Here is a 21,559-nt window from a genome sequence, read left to right as displayed (position 1 = left end):
CAAGGTATGTTTTGGGTCCATTATCCAACTCTCACGCTGTGACTGCTGCCCTGGAAACATGAATACTCCTGTTCTCTTCATGTCTGTGTAATGCACACCCTCCTGATGGCATTCAGTTTTCGGGACAGACCTTTAGTGACCTGGAAGCAATGTCCTCGGGGGTGGAGAAAAACACATCATCAACATCCAGGGTCTGGAGTTCATCGTGTGTAGAGAAGAAGAGCAAGAAAAAGCAGTCTTCATTGCCCACGTTCTTTATCCAGTGCACTGTGTTTTTAGGGAAGAAGATCACTTGGCCAGCAGTAACGTTGTAGGTGGTGACTACATGACCGTCATCAATCACCCCAATCCATGCTGTCCCCTGGAACATAAACAGAGAAGCACATCCATCACGACTGTAGAGCAATCCTCACCTTTCCCAGTACCGCCTTCCTACAGCACTATGTTAGACTTTTTTCCTCTCATCGCCACTCTAGGAAATTTCAATACTACAGACATATCATAGAGCTGTACACTGTAGACACATCTTGCTTATGTACTATATGTATATCTAGGCTTTAATACATAAGAAGAGTCAGTATTTTTGTCCCCAAGAACCAGTTTACACCCCTCTGGGGACATTATCACCCTCACTGAGAATATATGCTTTAGAGTTTAAAAAGACCACAGGCACATGTGTGTTCATATGTGATCGCATAGACATGCATGTTTGTGCAATATGTATGTTCATATATGCATACAGAAGGGTATGAATTTTTCAGATAAGAAGTCTGCATATAATTTTAATAATAACAGTATTAGCAATAATAGCACTTGGTGTTTTAACTGTGTCCAGTCCGGGTAGCTTTCTTAGCGTGTTACCTGATTTAATTCAAGTATTCCTTACATTAATCTGAGAAGGAATACTATCATTATCACCACTTTACAAATGAGAAAGTTAAATCCAGAGAGAATATATAATTTTCCCAGGCTTACTCAGCTAGTCAATGGCAAAGCTGGGATTTGGACATAAGCAGTCCAGCTCCAACGTCTATACTTTTTAAAAAATTGTGGTAAGGACACTTAAAATGAGATCTACCCTCTTAACAAATGTTTAAGTGTGTAATACAATATTGTTAATTATAGGCAAAATGTTGTATAGCAGATCTCTAAAACTTACTTATCTAGTCAAAGTACCTAGTACAATTGTTTCATTAAATTATCTAGATGCATAAGGTAGAATGGTGGTTGCCAGGCATGAGGGTGGGGGGAGTAGATACTTTTAATCCGTACTGCGCCATACTTCAATTCTGCTCATACCGAACTTCATCCTCTCTCTAATTCTCTCACCTGTTCCTTGGTATAACCCTGTGCGGTAGGTAGAGAAGGTACCATTGTTTGTGTTTTACCAAAGACTCGTGGTCACACAGTGGAGCATCCACAAGGGTGGATGAAAAGGAAGTCTTTGCTCTGTTTGTAAAGGCTCGTGCCACCTGGATCCAGATGGGTATTAGAGATGCAGGGGAAAGGGGAACCCCTGAAAAGCTCTCTCCAAGTTCCCATGCAGCGAACAGCAGAAATGTGCATCTGTTCTGATCAGGGCCTCAACTACTGCGGACGCAGAGCAGAGACAGCAGAGTGGCCCACGGGACATACTGCAGGGCCACTAGCTTTCCACTAGTCACCCCGGCCGCCCTGCTCCTCTCAGGGACACTCATCTCAAAGCTTTCGTGAAGACGCTCAGAAACAAAAGCAATTTCCGTGAGCGTGTGCACAGCAGAGAGACGGCCTTCACATCCTGCTGGCTGATTCCTTACCAGCTTGTGCAAGAGTGAGCGATCCTATGGTTTTCCTGGGGTCTAGAGAACATTCTGGCCCACATTATTTTTTATAGTCGAATTATTTTATATGTTTTAATTAAAATATAATTGACATAGAGCTTTATATGAGTTTCAGGTGTACAACATAAAGATTTGATAGTTGCATCTACTGTGAAACGATCGCCACGGTAAGTCTGGTTAGCATCCATCACTGCACGTAGTTATAGATATTTTTCCTGTGATGATAACTTTTAAGATCAACTCTCTTAGTAGCTTTCAAACAAACAATGCAGTATTATTAAATATAGTCCCAGGCTGCACGTTATGTCCCCGTGACGTACTTCATTTTATAACTGGAAGTCTGTACCTTTTGACTACCTTCCAGCCCACGTTTAGAAGCTCAAGATTATAAACTCTCTCTGGACTTCCAGAACAGCCTGCCCAAGCTGAGCTGGATCCCGAGCCTGTTATCTACTGGAACATTCTCCAGACCAATTTCTCTGGCTTGGGCTTTGTTTTTTGGGCCCCCCTGCCAGGAAAGCTCATTTAACTGCCTTTCCTTCTGCCTACCACTCTGCCCATACTCAGCCAGACAATCCTTTAAAGGTTATCCACTTTTACATATTTTATACATGTGGAAAGAACAAGAAGTCAAAAAATATGGACTTTGTCCCAGTCTAGCCAACAACTACTGTATATCTTCTCAAAAGTCACAACCTTTCCGAGCCTCTATTCTTTCCTGAGAAATAAAAAGGATTTGCTCTCACACAGGTGAAACTCTAATCTCTCTTCCCATTGTAAATTGTAAAGCTGAAGGAAGTTTCGAAGATTTAAAATAAAACAGAAATATGTCACATAAAATTAGCTGATCTAGTAACAAGGTTACCAGTGCACGACCAAATTCTGAATGTTCTATGAGGACGTAGTCCCTGCTGTGTCCCCAGTGTCTGAAATATACAGAAAGTGCACTCATTTCACCTCCAGCTCTGTCAATTTCACTTGACTTCTAGAAAATTCTGAATGGTCTGAACCACCATTGGCCTGCTCTTTGGGACTCCAGGCTGAACATCTGCAAACTCATTCATTATCCCATTCGCTGCCTTTTTTTTTTAAGAGGAAAGCTGCCCTCTCTTTGATCATTAAACCAGAACCACCCATTTTAGCTTGGGCTCAAAGGATGGAGCAGCGACCTTATTTTAACGTTAGAGTATGAACAATGACTTCATACTGAAGAAATAAGTGTAAAGTGATGCCAAGAATGATGACAACAAACACGTTAATCTCCAAGGCACTGCTGATTAATGTCACTGCATAGACAGCCAAGGCCTGGAGGTTGTCTCTGACTTAAGTAGGTTTTGCTACAACTGAAACAAGAGCCAGAGGGCACCCGCAGGAATGTCTAACTGCAGAATGGGGCAACTGGTTATACCTGCGCGAGATAGCCGTGCTCGTTGGCATTGAAGTGCCAGTGAGGGGCACGGAGGCCGTTGCTTTTTATTCTCAGGGTCCCCAGGGTCAGCTGCGACCTCTGACTGTTCAAGCTGCTGCCAAAGGCCTCTTCCTCCACGCTGAGGTAGTCTTTGATGTTGTTCCTGTACCGGGCCCACTGGATTGCACCACCAGGGAACTCGAACACCTGGAAAGTCATGAGCAAATAATCATCAGCACGGAGGCCGTTGCCTAAGGCACAAGGTCACCAGGGCCTACAGCGGAAGAGGGAGGCAAACAGAGGCGCAGCGGCAGTGAGGTGAACAGTGGACTGCCGGAAGGGAAAAGGAAGAGCGGGTCTGCAGGACTCCAGGAATGACCACAGTGGCACAGGCTGGGCTCACGGTCTAGTCCCTGTTAGACAAGAAAAGAGCATGAATCTTGGCAAGAGAATGGAGGGCTTTGCATTTGTCCATCGGCCACTCTCCCCTCCAACCAGAAAGAGAACTATCAGATTTCTGCTGGGTACCAACATCAACCCAACTTGCCTTGGTCTCTATCCCTCATTTCCCTTCATCCAGGTGGCACACACCTGGTTCCTTCGCATGCAGAGAGAACACAGCTTAGTAAGAGCACGATGAGACTTTGTTTTGAAATAGCCAGTTGGGAGTAGATGATGCATTTCCTACTAGGTGTGATTCATACCTTGGAGTTAGGTAAATGATTAAGAAATTGGAACTTGGGATCGACAGCTCTCTGTGGTATTGGAACAGTTGTCTGCGGCCTGGGTTCTGCACGGGGCTGCGAGTTGTTGATGTAAACCACGGAGAGAATCAGGACTCCTACCGCTGTGGTCACGGTGCAGGCCAGGAGACACACCAGGAAAACACGCATCAACGACCACTGCCTCTGCTTTTCCTGGGAGACATGATGAAAAACGGGGCCATTACTCTCTCCTCCGGATGCACTAAAAACACCACCTCCTTTCGCAACTGGGTTTATTTTCCCTTTTATTTTAAAAAAATGCATTTGTGGGATAAATACACTCAATAAGATAATACATGTGCAAATATGAGCATAAATAAATACACGCACACCTATACCTTGCTGACATCCAAATTAATAAGAATAAAATAAACCTGTGAGGAGCTGAGGCACATAAGTTACTAGAAAATCAAGTGGCCAGTTAAGTTTGTATATAAAATGCATCCCAGTTCAGGCCACGAGCCCCACTTACCAGTTTCTTCACCTGAAAATTAAATCAGTTATAAAGAGTATTCTCCAAGAACATTTTCATTCCAGCATGCTCACGTACACTTACTTACGTGCCCAGGTACATGTGTGGGAGTAAGGAGCAGACACGTAAAGAACTGCCTCGCAGGTCAGTTTCTCTCTCTCCCTCCCCCCTCCATGCATGACCTACATACTAACTCATCTACCCAGTGTGAGCACAATATTTCCATGTATTCTATGTTACTATTCCTGGTTTCACATCCCAAACATGCACTCAAGCAAGAGTGTTATTTCTGTGAGTGACCAGGCACATTACTGAAAGCTGCCAAGACAAAAACACCTTAATCTTTGGACCAGTTTGTCCTCGTTGTGTGGATCATTAAAATGATATTGATAAGCACTGATGTCATAGTCTCCTGTTCTACCGTCCTCTGCCTCCCTGGCCTTTCTCTCTGAGCAGGCACAGCTTTGATCACTAATATCACTCTAACACGAGGTTCTTAGTAGCATTCTTAACATTCTTAGTTAACATTCTTAAGTGGCACATGTTGTTGAACATAATCATTTATCAGCATATTCCGTTTAACACTGCATAAGGGTATTACATGGAGCAATAAATAACTCGTAACGCTATGACAACGATTCCTAGGGAGTCAGGCCATTAAAGAGCTAAAGGAGGTGTGAGTGAAGAATGCGTGAGCGAGGAGTTGACAGGAAATATTTAGAGCAGGAGATGCTGCCTAGGTGAAGGGAGTCCCTTAGCTTCTTTCCTGAGTGCCGCGTAAAGGTTTTTCAGGGGAACCCATTTCAAGATGTAAATCCCCAACTTACCATTCTGGACGTGGTGTTCGTCTTCCCCATGTGTGAAACATTTTGTGCTGCCTCTTCATGCATTTCAAAGGCTGAGTTGTCCATTGGCAAAAAGGAGCAAGCAATTCACCAAAAAGGAAAAATGCAGAAATGTAGCTTCGGCAAATGGGGAGACTCCTGAGGTCCCCGAGAAGAGGAGAATGATAGTTCTTAAGTAAGGAAGTACTTATATAGAGCTGAAAGTTAAGGAAATGCAATCAGGAAGCTGTCTCTTAAACTATAATCTTGGTTAAAAAAAAAACACCCTAGAAGGAATTGCCAATTAGAGGCCAATAAAACCCTTTTTATCTTCACCGATTCTGTCCATTGATGACACATAGCAGATAATAATAGTAAGGGCTAACACTTATTTCCTCCTCTCTAGGTACTAAGTGCTTTACACTCTTTACGTAACTTAACTCTTACAGTGATCCTAGCAGGCACTACCATTATTCCCATTTTGTAATTCCCACCAGGGACCTGGCCAGCAACCCAGGCATGTGCCCTGACTGGGAATCGAACTGGCAACCCCTTGGTTCTCAGGCTGGTTCTCAATCCACCAAGCCACACCAGCCAGGGCCTAAGTCTTTTCTTTATGCCACATTGGTAGAGGGCAGGCAGTGTTTCTATGTTCCAGTAAGAACATTTCCCCAGCCTCTAAGTTATCTCTGAGTTCCCTGCTTCCTATCATGAGACAGGTGGAAAGGCTGGTAAGACAATGCTCGGCAATTCTCTCTGAGTACTTCCTTCTACATGTCTGCCAGTAACAAGACTGACGAATGTTCTCATACGAATGTTTCTTATCTGTTGCTCAACTTCCAGATGACCACTGGATATCCAACAGATATATGAGAATGTACTATGTATCAGACAGTGGGGAGAGTTGTTGAAATCATAGAAGACACGGAAGACACCTTACCTCAAAGACTTTACAATGTAGTGACTCATTCCACTTAACACATTATACAAGGAAAAATTATGCACAAGGAAAATTACACAGGAAAAATATTGTCTTATAGTACCTGGATAGCAAGAGGGGAAGTCACCTTACCGTCCCCACAGATAAAACTTTAACAATTATTTTTTTAAGTATTTATTACCTCAAAATTAACGCCGCACATTTAAATTCCAGATCTCTGTAGGCAAAGGCTCAGTAAATATTGCCCCTGCTCCTAAATCCCACCATCACCCATTCCAGAGTGTTCTCAGGAAAAACTCGAACACTACAGGTGTTGTGGGGTATGGGCTTCTAAAATAAGTGTCAGAAAACCCTGGGAAGGAGCTCTGAGCTTGTGAATCTAAGAAAATGAAAATATTCTATTCATCCAGCTCTACTTAGCAATCTGACCTTGGACTAGCTCCTTAACCCTGGAATGTCAGTGTCCTCGTGTGTACAAAATTAAGGCTAGATTCAATGACCCATTTGAAGTGGGAATATAATTACTTTAAGAAATAACATTCCACTGCCAGCTTCCCAACACTCCCGTTTTTTTCAAGAGTCCATTGACACAATTCTAGGTATTCAACACTCTGGCTATTTGTTCCCCAGAGTAAGTGCTTCCTATGTAATTTATAAAGCTAGTCTCACAGCATACCAGAAGAGAAGGGTGACTCTAGGAAGTCTCCTGAACAGTGATAGGAAATATAAAAATAGCCGAGTCCAACTGCAGAAAATTTCTGCTACCACTCCCGTGCATTCATTCAACAAACATGACTGAAGGCCCACTATGTGCCGGGTGCTATTCTAGGTACTGGGGATACACGGCTATCAGTAAATGCAATAGACAAAACTCCCTTCCCACGTGTGGCTTACACTTTGGCGGAAGAGTCAGAACAAACACACAAATAAATGAAAAGTGGTAACAAACACTAAACTAGAAAATGTTGTGCTCTGGGGGAAAAAAATAAGCAGGGGGAGACAGGGGTGCGTGGTGTGGGAAGGAGCAGTTTTACTGTGATCAGGATAGGCCTAGTCTGGAGTTTGGCAAAATTTCCTAGAAAAGGGAGTTTTGTGCTGGTTCTAGCTTTACTGGTGACAAGCTGTGTGGCCGTCAGTGAGGAATATAAATGCTTCGTGTCTTACCTGCTCTTTCGGTAAGTGGGTAAAGTCATAAGGCCTTTCCAATAATCCAGCTCAGAAAGGCTTGGTAAAAAATTTAAAACATATAGGAAAACGTGTTTTAGAACACTTTTAAACTCATCACAAAATTCAAGGGTTTAGCAGTTTTCTCGTCTTCCCCTTCTGAGAGAGATAAACATACGTTGATGTTTCTCACACTCCGGACAAGGCTTCCTCGTCATTTTTCCTGCCAGTCTTCACCCATTCTAACACCTGCCGTTAGTCCCCTCCAGACGGGTGTGTTAATAAGATCTACCCTTTGAATAAAATGAAGAGGGTTTGCCGAGAATGTTGGAAGGTATACACCCTGATTCCTACCCTCAGCAAATGAGTTTTCCATTTTCCTAGCAGCTGACCCGAGGAAAACCTCTGTACCGTTCCAAAGCCTGTGGACTGACCACCCATGCACGTGATGTGAGACCAGGGGTGACGGATGCCGAATCTCTGCGTGTTCGCTGACCAACACTGACATCATGACTGCCCGTCACCATGGTGGCCCCTCCCCTCCTCTTTTGCACTCTTCGTCTAAACGAACAGTTGGTAAACTTTGAGCCTTTGTTGCCCGCCTTTTTATTTTCACTCACAAAGCCTAGGAAGAAAAAATAATAAATTATTTCTTTAAAAACAGCAAGGCCTCCGATTGCTACCATCTCATCTCCTGTGTATATGGGCCCTTTAATGTCTCCAAATAGAGCAACTTCCTTGTGAACATGGTGCTCTGGTCTTTCCCATCCTCCTGCCAAGCGCCATTGCCTCGCGCCCATCTGCCTAAACGCTCTCATGCTCCAGATGAGGCTAAGTGCTCCTGTAATGCATTCCCAGGACACCCTGTACGTTTCACTGGAAGTCCTCATTTCAGCAATTGTTACGTGAATGCCTCCACTGCCGGATCATAGACTGTGCAGGGCAGAGACGTCATCGTTAGAGCTCAGCATAACACCTGGCACTGAATAGGCTGAACCGAATAAGTGATTATCACATGATCTTTACATTCAATACACCCACATCCCTCCCCGCAAATCATTACGAGCTAGGGATCTATATGCATCCAGCCTCTATTAGTCTCCCTATAGCTAACCTTTCTAGAATGCCATTAAAGAGGAGGAAATCTAAGGTGTTGATGAGATCACATACAGAACTGTTTTTTAAAAAAGTTTCCTTGTAGCAATATGAGGAGCTAAATAAAAAACATCCGTGGGAATTTGTGTAGACGTGGCTAGCTATGTTCCCACTAAAAATGACACCTGCAGGAGCTGTCCTTTGCCCTCCGGCCACTCTCGTGTGCTTGTCCAATGTTCAGACTCTGGTCTCCAGCACAGCCCCCTGCTATGAGGAACAAGATCTCCTGGTTTGCTGGAAGTGTAACGGTGAAAAATTTTGACAGTGGGGAATTGCAACCCACTCCATCGTCCTTTTGACATTGTTTCTGTAAGTGCCGACTCTGACTCATATGCAGCTTGTAGGTAAACAGCATGTTTGTGTGAGAATCCTAGGAACTAGCTTCAAGAGATACAGGCTCCACCCTTCAGGAATCCCAGCTCTGGGAAGCTCGTTGACCTTTGACCATGGAGTCAGGATGACGAGAAGCCGGGATGACAAGAAGCCAGGATGACTAAACCAGGATGCTGCACACTGGACAGACCATCACTTGTCTTATCGGAATGGACTGTGCTCACTTGCACATAGAGAACTCTTCAATTCCCTCCCCTGGTCGTTTTCTGTTCCCCTCTCCCTCCCTGTAAAAACCTCTGCCTCCACTGAGAGGTGGAGCTGGGCTTTGAGACCTGAGTCCCCCATCTTCCAGGTGGTCAGCACCTGAAGATAAACCACTTTCCTTTACATCAGCACCTGCCCCTCTTCTACTGGCTTTTGTAGCAGCAGGCAGCCAGACCTGCGTTTAGCTACAAAGGAGCTTATGACTGTTTTACGCCAGAACAAACGGGAGAGTTTGGACTATACTGCTATCGCCAGGAAGCAATGATGCTTTCAAAAACATCCACACCAGTGAAGCTTTCAAAGACCCCCAAGAAGCCACAATGTGATCTTTGGAGCTTTCAATAACAGTTTTATTGCAGTTAATTGGAATATATTGAACCTGTAAAAAGTTCTAAGTTCATAATGATCCTCAAAGGATAAAAGGCAATATAAAGTATTGATCAAGGTAGCTGTAACATAAAAGGATGCATATAATAGAACATATTCTATATTTTATTAAGTAGAGTATTTATATATAGGTATTCATGATACAGGTGTTTGTGAATTACAGATATAGACTGAATTCTAGGTCAACAGCCCAGCAAACAGCCACAGGGAAGGGAACAGTCAGTGAGCTGAGTAATCCTGGGTAACCCATGTTGTGTCCACCCCAGGAAGTGCTAAGGGGCCCCCAAGGTCACATGCAGTAGCTGGAAGGAGAGGAACTTGGCAGTTAGTCAGCACCTGTTGGCATACACGATGACCAACTAAAGAGGGTTCAACTGCGTGTCCCAAAAGGACGAATAAGCTAAATTTCTAAAGGGAAAGGATAATTACAAAGCCAGTCCTCATCTCATAGGAGAAAAGACATCTGGGTGGTCCTACTAGTTCTGATGGAATTCTTTAAGAAATGCATGTTTAAAAAATGCCAACACGCCCAGTCAATGAAATGTAATAACGGAAGAATGGTTCAGGCACTGCCGGCTGTGGTGAATTTACAGGTTAATTATTTCTGGGAAAAATGCCAAGTTTCAAGAGTTAAAATCTGTATGAAAGATAAACACAGTCTCATGATATAAAAAGTAAAACTCATGATGTAATTGTAAAAAAATTAAAATGGTACTCCATCCAATGCTCCTACAACCAGGTCCAATATCTCTTCCAATAATTCACTGTTAATACTCAGTTTCTGCAATGTCACATAAAATTGATAAAACCAAGGTGAGAATCAAAATATTAAGATCCTAGGATGTTATCAAAGGAAATATAACAATAACCCTTGATAAGTATAGGCTCTAATACAGAAATAATGAATTAGTATTGATGTTTTATGGTTTAACCATAACTCCAAAAATACTTTTTAAGTCATTGAATTTCTATATATTTTATCTATTTGAAGTGGTCAAAAGAATCAGATATACTAGTTTGAAATTGCAGTTTAAATTACTTTATTTAAAGAATTTAATTAGCCAGTTTGCCATCATTTAAACACTTGCATAAGTTAGGTTTTAAATTTTGTATGTTCACAACTTAATCATTTGTCACTGGTGGTGCTCCTGTCCTTGCTAACAGGTCTGTGGGACAAAGGATCCATCAGTGAGAATTGAAAATACACAGAAAACTTCAGGCTGCAGGCTGCAATTGAGTCCCCAGAGGGCGATGGGTATTCAATGTACATGGCTCTCGGTAGATGTTCAGTGTATGTATCCATAAGTATTCAGTGTATGTTTCAGCCATGTACTTAGATGGTTACTCCTCAATCGTATGTTCCAAGAATATTCGTCTTGAGCAGAGAGTCAATCAAATCTTCCTGCAAGGGACCAGATAGTAAATATTTTAGTCCTGGCAATCCAAGAAGCAAAATCAAAGATATCACATAGGTGCTCTATACCAAGAAAGAAAATAATTTCCATAAATGTTTTCATAAAATTCAAAACAATAATGAGTACATTTTTGGTAATACAAGGCCACATAGGAAAAACTGAATTCTTTAGGGGAAGGTCACATTTTGCTTAATTGGGATGCAAAGTCAGTGTTCCTCCTACCAAAACTGATGACACGTGTTCAATTGTTAATGGTCATGCACGCACGACTTTATCCATTTCAACTTGGAAAAAGTCTTTTCGCACGGTTAGTTACTGACAAATACTGATGCCATTCCGTGGCTTATTATTTTAACTGAGCGCATTCATCATTTGGGAAACATGTATAGAATTCTATTCGATACTTTTCTGGATATCTGCCTTTTAAAATACATCACTATGTTAATCACCTCCAATTGCAGGTAATGGGAAAAACTCTTCAATCCATCAAAAGGATTTTTAAATTTAGAAACTGCTTTGTACCCACAGGGAGGTCCAAAATATGCGCTGAACTAGTCTGAGCCTGGAAAAGACACCCAGCCCATGGGAAGTGTTTGGTATCCCTGGAGATTCAAGCACTATTGGCCTTCATCAAAGCGACTGCTACAGTTCAAGATTTTCACATACCTGATGTTTGCCTCGCAACGTTGGGTTCATTAGGGAATGCTATGTCTGCCTCAGGAGTTCATTTCCAAAACCATTCAGTATTCCATTATAGTTGGGACTGGTTCTTCTCCTTAAGAAAAATTTCAATTTTGGATAAGATAAGAAAAATCACAATGAAAGTGTGCTGTTGCCAAGCTATCAAACTGATACGTGGTAGGGTAAGAGGGAAATTCCTGACAAAAATTCACAAAACTGATCCAGGTTGAGCACTCACGAGCAAATGAAGTTCACCCTTGGCACTACTGTATCAGTAACACACGGTAGACTCAAGCATTTTCTGAAAAGCACCTGCTAATGAGTAATACCATGAATAAGCTTTAAGCACCTTATATTTTTACAAGATTGGTCAAGTTGTGAACTAAGCTTTTTTTTCTGCTCCACACTTTGTATAACTGTGAGTTGTCATACATCTTAGCAGATTCCACTTCATGTTTACTGATTAATTTTTCCCAACTGGTTTGAAATATTTCCTCTTTAGTTATAACATACAGACTATTCACAGAGGTTCTTTTTTCACTTCAAAGTTGGCATTGATCTTTGGAATGAAAAACAGCACAGGCAGTCAAGATGGAAGCGTAGGTAAACACGGCTCCCCTCCTCGCAAAACCATAGCAAAACTCACAACTAAAATACAAAACAACTACCACCCAGAATTGTCAGAAAATCGTGCTGTATGGAAGTCCGACAACCAAGGAATTAAAGAAGTCATATTTATCCAGATGGGTAGGAAGGGCGGAGACAAGAAGATGTGGAACAGGCAGTCCCACACCTGCGTGTGGTGGATAAAATTCAGGCGGGATGCCTCAGGAGCGAGGGATCCCAGCCCCACACTAGACCACCCAGCCCAGGGTTGCAGTGCCAAAAAGGTAAGTCCCCATAACTTCTGGCTGTAAAAACTAGTGGGGTTGGGGCAGCAGAAGAAACTGAGGATTCTCTGGAGTCTCCTCTTAAAGGGACTGCAATGGACTCAGGACTTGCACAGGCTCACTCTCTCCGGGCTCCAGCACCAGAGCAGCAGCTGACAGGGCACCAGTGGCATACGGGGAGAAACAAGTGTCTGGCATCAGGGCGAGTGCCAGTGGACAGCTTCCTCCTGGACAAAATCCCAGAGGCCAGGATGTCCCTTTTCTGAGCCCTCCCCCACCCAAAGCCACAGAGCAGAGATACCATATCTGAGACTCTATCAACCTGGTTCACAGGAATTGCCCTGCCCTGGCGATTATCTAAGGTTCTGCCCCATCCAGCTTATGGGTGCACTTTTCTACAATAGGCCACACTACCAAGACAGGGAGTCAAAGCAGTTCTACCTAACACATAGAAACAAACACAGGGAGGCTGCCAAATTGAAGAGTTAAAGAAATATGGCCCAATTGAAAGAACAGAACAAAACTCTAGAAAAAGAACTAAACAAAATGGAGATAAGCAATCTATCAGATGCAGAGTTCAAAACACTGGTTATCAGGATGCTCAAGGAACTCATTGGATACTTCGGCAACATAAAAAAGACCCAGGAAGAAATGAAGGTTGCATTAAGTGAAATAAAGAAAAATTTATAGGAATCAACAGTGGAACGAATGAAGCTAAGAATCAAATCAATGATTTGGAACATAAAGAAAAAAATAATTCAATTAGAACAGCAAGAAGTAAAAAGAATTCAAAAAAAACAAGGGTAGGCTAAGGATCCCCTGGGACAACTTCAAACATACCAACATTCAAGTCATAGGGGAGCCAGAGGGAAAGAAGAAAGAGCAAGTAATTGAAAACTTATTTGAAAAAATAATGAAAGGTAACTTCCCTAACTTGGTGAAAGAAATAGAAATACAAGTCCAGGAAGCACAGAGTTCGAAACAAGTTGGACACAAAAAGGACCACACCAAGACACGTTGTAATTAAAATGCCAAAGGTTAAAGGTAAAGAGAGAATCTTAAAAGAAGGAAGAAAAAAGCAGAGAGTTACCTATAAAGGAATTCCCATAAGACTGTCAGCTAATTTCTCAAAAGAAACTTTGCAGCCTAGAAGGGACTGGCAAGAAGGGACTGGAAAAGCAAGGACCTACAACCTAGATTACTCAATCCAGCAAAGCTATCATTTAGAATGGAAAGGCAGATAAAGTGATTCCCAGACAAGCTAAAGTTAAAGGAATTCATCATCACCAAGCCATTAGCATATGAAATGTTAAAGGGACTTACTTAAGAAAAAGAAGGTCAAAACTATGAACATTGAAATGGCAATAAATTCAACAACTATCAACAACTATCAACAATTGAATCTAAAAAACAAACTAGGCAGACAAGCAGAACAGAAACAGAATCATAGATATGGAGACCATTTGGACGGTTGTCAGTTGGGAAGGAGAAGGGAGTAAACAGGGGAAAAGGTGCAGGGATTCAAAAGTCCAAATCAGTAGGTACATTATAGACAGGGGGATGCTAACGACAGTATAGGAAATGGAGAAGCCAAAGAACTTGTATGCATGGCCGTGGAAATGAACTAAGAGGGGGGACTGTCAGAGGGAATGAGGAATACTGGGTGGAGGGGGACAAAGGAGGAAAAACTGGGACAACTGTAATAGCATAATCAATAAAATATATTTTTTAAAAAAACTGAGCATCAGTAACATCTTTTGGTTTCCTCAAGAATCAAGAAAAAACATTGAAATCATTCACCCTGATTTTTAATTAACTATTAATGTTGTTCTCCATGTCGGCAACTGTTTGGTTAATTACTCTCCCCAAAAGGCTAATAGTCGTAAACAAGTTTATTTCCTGTGGACACATTTCTTTACTTGCTGTGATCAATCACTATTTAATTAACCCACTAACGGTAGTTCTCCTTATTTAGCTAACAAGCCACCCAAAACATACTGTGGCTTCTTCCTCATTTTCACTTTTTACTCGTCAAAAAATTATGCTGTGATGGTTTTTTACAACTTTTTTTCTAATTAACTGTCAGGTTGCTGTGAGTTGTAATATTGTGAGGAGTGCTTAATCTAGTAGTGTTCATGTAGATTTATTTTGTTTTGTTGTCATAACATGTTATTCATCATTTAAATTTTATTCAACCATTTAGAAATGTAAAAAACATTCTTTGCTTGAGGACTGTACAAAAACAAACAGCAACCTAGATTTGACCTGTGGGTCATTATTAGCCCACCCCTGGTCTAGAACGCATTTCTCTCCACTCCCAGATCCAGGACCTAGGGTCATCTGGGAAAAAAAAAGCGATAAGAATCAGTTAGTCACCATTGATTGCCTTCTATTACAGGTAGGGTGGATACTGCTGTACTCAAAATGTGATTATTTCTTTGGTTGTTTATAATCAAGTTCCCATAGAACCCATGCTTGCTCACATTTGATTAAGTCAGTAGCTTTCAGGAACCCCCTTCATTATTTCTAATTTCACCCTTTGTTTCAACTCTGCCAACATAAAAAGCACTTATACCCTTCTTATTGGAAGTCAGGACACGTGGTCAGTGGCAAGATACCACAGGCCCCTGATACACAGTTTATGCTACGAATTTAGACTTGATTTGAATTTGGAACAATGGGTTATAGAGAATACTATGAGCAATCTATGCTGGAAAATTGAGACATTTCTAAAACTAAAAACCAGGGTCCTGGGGATCCAGGTCCTAGATTTATAATTCAGGATCCTACCAAGATGACTCCAAGAAGAGACCCCTACCACCCCTACTGGGTGTCAGAGAATCCCTAGCATGCAGTCATCCTGGCTGACTTTCCACCCTTCTCCTCACCCCTTAGCTCTATGTCCTACTCACCCCTTCCTGTGTGTCGCTCCCTTTCATGGCCACGGCTAAGCGGAGGCCTGACAGTAACTGGGCCCCTCACAGCAGCATTCCACTGCATACAACAGACTGAAACAAAGAAGGACACAGTAAGTCCCATGCACACCAGGGTGTGTATATTACAACATCCCCTGCAAAGTTACTCCGTAGGCACGGTCACTAGGTAGCAGTTTGAAGCTTCTACTAATCCATGGAAAGATGAACCTAAGCAGGATCTGTGAGTTCAAAACAGTGATGTCATCCGTTTCTATTTCACCTTTTGTAGCCTTTTTTCTTCCCCCCACTTCACACCTTCTCTTTTCTTCCTGACTGAAAACAAGAGACGTGGGGAGACCGCAGCCACCGGTTCAGTCTATAAACTCGCCTTCCATCTGCATGGGAAAGAGGCCTCAAGGATGAGCAATAACAAGGGTGCTTCCCTTGAACCTCCACTCCCAGCTCCCAGGTCCTGCTGAAGACCCAAAGCTAACTATTATTCCTTTAAGGGCCATCCCTTTACAATGGCAAAACACCCTTTTATCATGTGAGTGTGGGCCGGGGAACAGTGGTGAGACCTAGCACCACGCAAGTCTGGGAGTGGTCCGACTGAACCCGGGGCTGAAGCACGCCAAAGGGAATAGGATTGGGGCCAAACCTGTTTTACAGAATGGAGAGAGAGGATTCTCCCATCTCAGAACAAAATATAGTTCTACCTTGGCGTGGGAAGGGAGGGGGATAAGAGTATTACTTTAAAAAGTTTTTTAATTAACTTTAGAGAGAGGAAGGGGGAGAGAGAAACATCAACTTGTTGTCCCACTTTTTTATGCATTCATTGGTTGATTCTTGTATGTGAATCAACCAATGGTTGATTCAGGGATCGAGTCTGCAACCTTTGGGTATCTGGACAACACTCTAACCAACTGAGCAACCGGCCAGGGTCAAGAGCATTTCTTATATTCCAGTACAGCCTTCAAGAGTTATACCAGGGCCTCAGCTCAAAACCAGATTAAGGGATAGTAAACCTATTAGGCAGTTTCCCATCTTGTTACTGCCAAAATTGACAGTGCCCTCTAGTGGGAAAAATTTAAACAGTCCTTACAAACACTGATACATACCTACTACAAAATATCCACACACAGGCAGCTAAGAGGCAACAAACAATTACATATAATCCGCTGAAATTCAAAAACCAAGTCGACAGTTTTGTATTTACCAATCATAGGTAACACTGGTCACTTACTAAGTGTGAGGCACTGGGCGAAGCAAGCGCTTCACAAGCATTGCCTCCTCCAATCCTCCAACTGTGCGAGGGAGCTACTCAAAGCTGCAACTTGCCCAAGGCCCGCAGCTCACAAACACAGACACTTTAAATCCTCCCAAGAAATCTGACTCAAAGCCACATGCACACACACAAGAACGACAGCAGAAATTAGGAAAACATTGGCTACCCTTTGCCCATTTTCAGAATACGGATTCTGCTTTAACTGGCAATAATGAAATGAAGCTGTTTCTGAATAAAATTTTTTTATATTTCAACTAGGTCTCTCTGGAAAGAAAACTGAAGACCTAAATGGCCTGGGAGGCGCTGCATCACTGGTGTGTCGGGAGCACAAGCGCGTTTCCTCCAGCAGCTCTGAGCCCAGTGATGCACGATGCCCACTCGCCATCAGAGCTGCTGAATCCCCGCCCCCCGAGAGTCGTCTTCGGGCCTGTGTGTCGTCGTCTTACAGTCTCTTCCCCAAACCCAAGCTGATCATTCGCTACCAAGTTGATCATAGTGTCTACCACTGCCACCTAAGACAAATCAATAGCCCTCTAAACATTATTTTTTAAAAAATAAAACCTATATTCTGGCCATTTATTTTACACTAAAAGATAATAGGAGCCTCCATAAAAGTATCGGTAAACCCCTGAACAAAAAACTAAATGAGGCCTGATTTCTGACTTCCTTTACTCCCCACAGAAATGACTAAATAATGTTCTTATGCTATGATATCAGTTTCTAAGGACAAACTACCGGAAAGAGGGAAATGATTGCTTTCAGTATTTAGTAAAATGTTCAACTTGACTGAAACCACAGATCAAAGCAGGATTTAACCCCCCTAAAACAGTGTAACATGCATTTATGCTGCATCAAAAGCATGGGTCCCCTCTTGCCTGCAGGACAAAATCCCAAATTCTTAGCTGAGTACGTGAAGTGGTCCTCAGGACACTTTCTCAGCCTCACTCAGAGAACAAATGTTTGTGCAGCGCTTTACATTTCTGCTGGGCACGGTTCCAGTTTGGGGGGGAAGAAAACCCGGTCCTTGAAACGAAGAACAATAAAGCCGCAGTAAAGCGGCAGGGAATGCCGGCACGGGGCTTGGTGGGGGTCAGGGTCCGCTTCTATGATACAGCGGAGGAGTGACTCCGGGGACGTTGGAGAAAACACTGTCCGGACGGAGGAAACCGCAGAGCCCGGGGCGCAGACTCACGTTCCCCGTGGAGAGCAGCAGGGTTAATGCGGCCGCCTCAGAGCACGCGGGCTGGGAGGACCAGCGCTCGTTTTGTCGTGGTCGGACAGAGGCGGCGGCACACCACGTGGGGCTTTTTAGACTACGGTAAGAAACTCCCGTTGACTGAGCTGGGAAGCCGCTGGAGATTTTGAGTTGTAACTTCGTGGGTCGTGTTTCTAGAGGATCGTTCTTGCTCTAGTGTGGAGCCTTGAATGGGGAGGCAAAGGGGTAGAGGCAGCCCTCCGATACTCCACCTGCCTCCCCCAAACAGGTGTGCTACCACATTAGTAGCTGGTATTTACTGCGGTCCGAGGTGCCACACTTATCATTTAGTCCTCAAACCCAACCTGCGAAGCAGCGACGTCAAGTGGGAAGGAAAACAGGCCCCCGGCAAGCTCCAGCAGCCCACTCACAAGGAAGAACTACTAAGCGGCGGAATCCTGAAATCTGCCAGACACGACGGCGCAGGCTTCTGCCGCAACACGCAGCACAGCCTCGCCAGTCAGTCAATTGTTTCAGGCATTTTTACCACTCGCCTTTGCACGTCCCAGAACAGATAATCTCGCTGATGGCAAACTTCATTTTTCTAGATCAACTCAAGGTTTCCCTGCTGGGTGAAACCATCCCTGATTTTTCCCAGGCCTCTTTGCTCCACCTTCTGGGCCTTTCAGCGGTTGCTCCGTCTTCATTTCTCTGAAACAACTTACCTGGTGGCCGTGTAACTGTGTCTGTTTATGTACTTCCCCCACTGAGGGCACGGTGGTCCTGCCTTCTTGTTCGTCACTCCCTCTCCCCCACTACACTCCCCTCTCCTCCGCCCACCTCCACACACATCTAGCTCAGCGCCAGGAGCCGACCAAATGCTAGCTGAATAGAGGAATAAATTACTACAGCAGCAAAGGTAGAGACCCAGTCTACTCTATGTACCTTGGACATTCCAGTGCCACAGTTTTAAAAAAATGAAAAACATTCACCAAAAACAAAAAAGATAAATATGCGGTGATGGATGTATTATTGGGGCAATATTTTCATGGTGTGCATGTATATCAAATCACCACAATGTGTACTTCCAATATCTTACAATTTTGTCCATTATACCTCAACAAAGCTGAAAAAATTAGCTAATGGTAGCAATATGAAAAAATAAAGTGAATGGATGTCAACTAACTTTATTTGATCATTTCACAACATATAAAATATCAAATCATTATGTGGTACACCTGACACATTACCATTTGAGAATGGAAAAGTACATATTCCAGTTGTGCTGTTGAGTAGGACTCTGAATCATTTGCAAAATATAGACATTTAGACAAAACACTGAAAGCTAAAGAGAATCCAAAAGTGAAACAATGAAGAAACATAAAACTTTGTTCAAATAAATAACTTAGGACTCGAAACGCATTACCTGAAAGATGGAAAGCACATTTTTGTTGGTTTTAATATTAGAAAGACTGAAATGTGCATGTGATTGTCTTTTTTTTTAAACATTGTTTTTTTTTAAAGATTTTATTTATTTATTTTTAGAGAGGGAAGGGAAGAGAGAGAAACATCAATGTGTGGTTGCTGGGGGCCAAGGCCTGCAAATCCAGGCATGTACCCTGACTGGGAATCGAACCTGTGATGCCTGGTTCGCAGCCTGCGCTCAATCCACTGAGCTACGCCAGCCAGGGCCTTGCCTTTCTTTTTAAATCTATTGATTTTAGAAATTAAGAGGAAGAGGTGGGGAGAGTGAGAGAAACATCAATTTGTTTTTCCATTTAACTCAACGCATTCACTGATTGATTCTTGTATGTGCCCTGACTGGGGATCAAACCCACAACCTTAGCATATCATGACGACACTCTAACCAAGAGCTACCTGACCTCTTCAAAGGCAAAATTAAGAGCACTATGTGGAAGACTCAGAAAGACAAACTGCCTTAATGGAAGTAAGAATTGCGTATACAATCAAAGCTTTCCAATTGCAAGGGACCATTCCTATAAAGGCAAATGGCCACCTTGACAAAAAGCACTCGGTGTCAGAGCGGAAAAGGGAGAGGTGGAACGCTGACGGTGGAAATAGGTAACACAACGGACAGATGTCGCTACACTGCACTAAAAGTTGTTATGCTGTGGGAAAGGTGGTCAACACGGGTAAGTCCAGTCCAGGGTACAGACAGTGCAGAATAAGCTGGGAGGGTAAAAAGCTAAGAGTCTGTTCAAAAAGAAATGCTCGTAACCACAGGTGACTATGCCGGAGAGAAAGGAAGCAGAGACATAGGAAAGGAATGACTTCAAACATCACAGGAAAAATACCTGACAATTACTGCTGCACAACATGTTCAGGTCGGGCCTAGGTTTGTCGCCATCGTTGGGACGGGCACTACCAGTCAAATCGACCCCTCAGCATGTATGAAACATCCAGTTCATAGACGGAATAGGACACAGTCTTCCACATTTGAAGAAAACCCAGTTGTTCAGAAATTATCCACTTTATTGGCCTATTGCTTCTTTTGTCTCCTTTCATACCACTTGCCTTTTGGCAAATTTACTTCTTCATGATAGCACTTCTACCAGACAGGTTTTGAGACACAATGAAAAGTGTGACAGGGAAATGAAACAAAACTCAAAATCTAGGAGTGATTGCATATATATTCAAAACGCATGTGAGGGAAAGCGAATTTTCTCATGATTTATCTTCAGGCAACATTTTGGTGTAACTATATGTAATTTAACAAGACATTATCATAGACATTAAATACAAAATACCAAAAATATCTACATATATACATTTCAACAAGAAATAACATTAAAAAACACAACTCAAACAAACCGGAGTTCCTCAATTTGGTCAGAAATCTCCATGAAGCTGAAATGATTATCACAGAAAAAACTAAGAGTTCTTAAAGAAAATACAGTTGAGTTTTAATCTTCACATACGTATAACACTTTTTCCCTTTGATCTCAAATAACTTTTGGAAGTAGGTTAAATATTTTTCATACTCAATTTAAAAAGGTAATGTCTTATTTAACATTTTTCAATACACCTAAAGGAGAGAAAAAGATTGATATAATTTTATATTTGGAATGTAATTTAAAAATCTAGTTGTTCTCATTATCTGCTTTAAACTCCTAACTTGGCCATCTTAATACTGTAGTCTCCCCTTTTCCCCTAGGAAATCTCAAAACAAAAGACAGAAATATTTAACATGTAATAAACTAAATTAATTCTTTTCTTGAGCATTTATTGTTTCGACTTTTTAGTTGATCCTAGTATTTTTTAAAAGGTTGGAATTAATCATTTTGATAAGTTTATTTTCTTTTTAAGTAAAAGACTAAACTTCCATATTTAATAAACAGAAAATACTCTTTTGGTAAATATAATCAAGTTTCTTAAAATATTAGTTATAAAATTTTAGAATAGGCTTATCTCACTTAGTATTGGAGATAGGTTCTTGCAAATGGAAGCACTAACCAAACTAGTGCAATTCAAAGTCATTGCACCATAAACCCTCTGTAGGTGCTAAGTACACTACATACTCTGCCTGATCAACATATACTCTGTAATTAGTTTATTATATCTTTATCTTCTCTGTCTTCCTCAGAATGTGTCTAATAGTGCATTTCACCAAGCCTGGAGCATGGTAA

The sequence above is a fragment of the Phyllostomus hastatus genome, unplaced genomic scaffold (assembly GCF_019186645.2).
Source record: "Phyllostomus hastatus isolate PE091 unplaced genomic scaffold, TTU_PhHast_1.1 phas_contig_80, whole genome shotgun sequence".
In the NCBI taxonomy this organism is placed as follows: Eukaryota; Metazoa; Chordata; class Mammalia; order Chiroptera; family Phyllostomidae; genus Phyllostomus; species Phyllostomus hastatus.
The sequence above is the reverse complement of the archived record's forward strand: the minus strand, read 5'-3'. Positions refer to the sequence as shown.